At 50.0% G+C, this 3,071-nt stretch overlaps 2 non-coding genes across 2 annotated transcripts; both read left to right on the top strand.

Moving 5' to 3' along the window:
• Positions 1–1,336: 1,336 nt before the first annotated feature.
• Positions 1,337–1,408, top strand: TRNAA-GGC. The gene has a single exon. It is a non-coding gene; the product is annotated as a tRNA-Ala (tRNA).
• Positions 1,409–1,751: 343 nt separating this feature from the next.
• Positions 1,752–1,823, top strand: TRNAV-GAC. The gene has a single exon. It is a non-coding gene; the product is annotated as a tRNA-Val (tRNA).
• The last annotated feature ends 1,248 nt before the right edge of the window (positions 1,824–3,071 follow it).

Genomic DNA, 3,071 nt, shown 5'->3' on the forward strand with positions numbered 1-3,071 from the left:
GGACATGCGGGGAAAGGCGGTCCCTCAGGTAGACAGGCCCCCGATCATATAGGGCTTTAAAGGTCAAAACCAGCACCTTGAAGTGAATCCAGTACGCTATTGACAGCCAGCGCAGTGCCTTCAGTACAGGTGTGATGTGCTCTCGTATAGAGAGACCTGGCTGCTGCATTTTGCACCAGCTGCAGCTTCCAGATTTGGGACAAGGGCAGCCCCATGTAGAGAGCGTTGCAGTAGTCCAATCTCGAGGTCCATTCTTTTCATCTTCTCTCCAGTGGTTCAGCCAGCCCCACAGCGACCACCTGGTTCAGATCCTTCAATGCCTAAAGCCGTCATTTTCAGCTCACCTGCTGCCTCCACCAGTATGGCTGCCAATCACCAGTGATGCAGGAATTGGCAATGGGGGAGCCAATGTTTTTTGTGGGTGCAGCTGGCTGAGTTTGAGCTGAGTAACTCCTAGCTCATAGCACCCCAAGGACAGCTCCGCATCAGGCCAGTAGCCAGGATTTTGTGACTTGTGGGACAATTTTTTTTTTCTGGTGGGGCTGAAGTTCTCAGTGCAGAAGGAAAAGCCATTTAGCCAATGGAAAGCTGTTACCAGGATAGATCTCTAAATTGCAAGCTGTCAACCACTTTTGATTTCTGTTTTTAGCTGCTGCAACTTAATGGCTTCTACCAGCCTAAGCAACCATTCTGAAAACAAGCCGGCAGGTGGGAGTGATGACTTCTATAGTCAGGAAAGCTAACTCTTAGGCAGACAAACTCTCTTAAAGGAGACCAGTTTCTTGACACAGAGTTAGAAGGGATCCTAGAGGTCACCTACTCCAACCCCTTGATCAGTGCGGGAATTAGTCAAATCCAGCACCCCACTCTGCTTAAAGGAGTGCACACCTTTAATATTTTCTTTTTTAAAAGAATGATTGGGGGAAAAGCATTTACAGGAGAAATTCTTGTGTGTCTTTAAGAGAGGGGGCGGAGCCCCACTATGGCTATGGACCTGCTCAGCATGCCTTTGTGTCACCTGCCTGGAATTATGATTAATGTGTAGAACAAAGAGATCACTTCCCTTGGAGAGCTTATTACTAATCGATATGAAAAGACCTCAGCCTGAGACCTTGGAGAGCCGTCGCCAGTCTGAGTAGACAGTATTGACCTTGATGTAACTATGGTCTGATTCGGTAGAAGGCAGTGTGCTGGGGAGGGCTGCAGCTCAGTGGCAGAGCACTACTCAGTGGCAGAGCAGAAAGTCCCTGGCTCAATCCCCGGTATCTCCAGTTAAAAGGACCAGGCAGTAGGTGATGTGAAAGACTCATCCTGAGACCCTGGAGAGCTATAAAGAGGGGCTGTGGCTCAGTGGAAGAGCCTCTGCCTGGCATGCAGAAGGTCCCAGGTTCGATCCCTGGCATCTCCAGTTAAAAGGACCAGGCAATAGGTGATGGGAAAGACCTCTGCCTGAGACCCTGGAGAGCTATAAAGAGGGGCTGTGGCTCAGTGGGAGAGCCTCTGCCTGGCATGCAGAAGGTCCCAGGTTTGATCCCTGGCATCTCCAGTTAAAAGGACAAGGCAGTAGGTGATGGGAAAGACCCCAGCCTGAGACCCTGGAGAGCTGTAAAGAAGGGTTGTGGCTCAGTGGAAGAGCCTCTGCCTGGCATGCAGAAGGTCCAAGGTTCAATCCCCGGCATCTCCTGTTAAAAAGGACCAGGCAGTAGGTGATGTGGAAGACCTCCACCTGAGACCCTGGAGAGCTGTCAAGAGGGGCTGTGGCTCAGTGGAAGAGCCTCTGCTTGACAGGCAGAAGGTCCCAGGTTCGATCCCCGGCATCTCCAGTTAAAAGGACAGTAGGTGATGTGGAAGACCTCCGCCTGAGACCCTGGAGAGCTGTAAAGAGGGGCTGTGACTCAGTGGAAGAGCCTCTGCTTGGCATGCTGAAGGTCTCAGGTTCAGTCCCCGGCATCTCCAGTTAAAAGGACCAGGCAGCAGGTGATGGGAAAGACCTCTGTCTGAGACCCGGAGAGCTGCTGCCAGTTTGAGTAGACAATACTGACCTTGAGGGACCGATGGTCTGTTTCAGTCGAAGGTGGCTTCTTGTGGGTTCACTTATGGAGAAGGCCCGGAAAGTCGACAGCTACTCAGCATACCCTGCTCTTGTTCCTCTACAGTAGATATAAAACATTTCCTTGTTCTTTCTCTCTCTCTCTCCCTTCCCTCTACCGTTACCAAAAACAATAATGATTATAAGCATCACTTTAAAAGCATGCCACGGTACCGACCACTGAGGCGCAATACATCATCCTCAACTCCACCGTACTCGTTTATGGTGAAGCATTTGATATTAATGTTTCCATTGCTTATCACAGACACTGGCATTATAAGTGCTTAAGTCAACTTGGCTGGGTTATTTATTAGGACTGGTTTCGCTGCCATTTCCTTAAATGAAACGTCTTCTCCCCACCGTTCCGGCAGACAGCTTCTCCTCCCGTTGCTCCCGGGTAGTCGTCCGTCTCTATCCATCGTTCACTTACTACGGGGCTAAAGGCGAGCCATGGAATACTATGATACTTATTGTGTTACTTGCCTTTAATTGTGTTTATAAAGGAGATACTTTGGGCCTCCCTGTCCCACTGAGAAGAAGACAAATTAGTTTTTATACTCTGCTTTTCTCTACCCTAAGGACTCTCGAAGCGGCTTACAATCACCTTTCCTTTCCTCTCTCCACAACAGGCACCTTGTGAGGTAGGTGGGGCTGAGAGAGTTCCAAGAGAACTGGGACTGGCCCAATGAGAACTGGGTTTGATCCCCCAGTCCTTCACATGCAGCCAGCTGGATGACTTTGGGCAAGCCGCAGTTCTCTCAGAGCTGTTCTCTCAAGAGCAGTTCTCAAAGAGCTCTCTCAACCACACCTACCTCACAGGGTGTCTTTTGCGGGGAGAGGGAGGGAAGGAGATTGTAAGCCGTTCTGAGACTCTGAGTGAAGGGTGGGGTATGAATCCAATCTCTTCCTCTTCTTCTTATCCTTCTCCTTCTTCGTCCTTCTCATCCTCCTTCTCCTCGTCCTTCTTTTTCTTCCTCCTCCT

Source organism: Gekko japonicus, unplaced genomic scaffold, assembly GCF_001447785.1.
Source record: "Gekko japonicus isolate JY-2015 unplaced genomic scaffold, Gekko_japonicus_V1.1 scaffold2066, whole genome shotgun sequence".
Lineage (NCBI taxonomy): Eukaryota > Metazoa > Chordata > Lepidosauria > Squamata > Gekkonidae > Gekko > Gekko japonicus.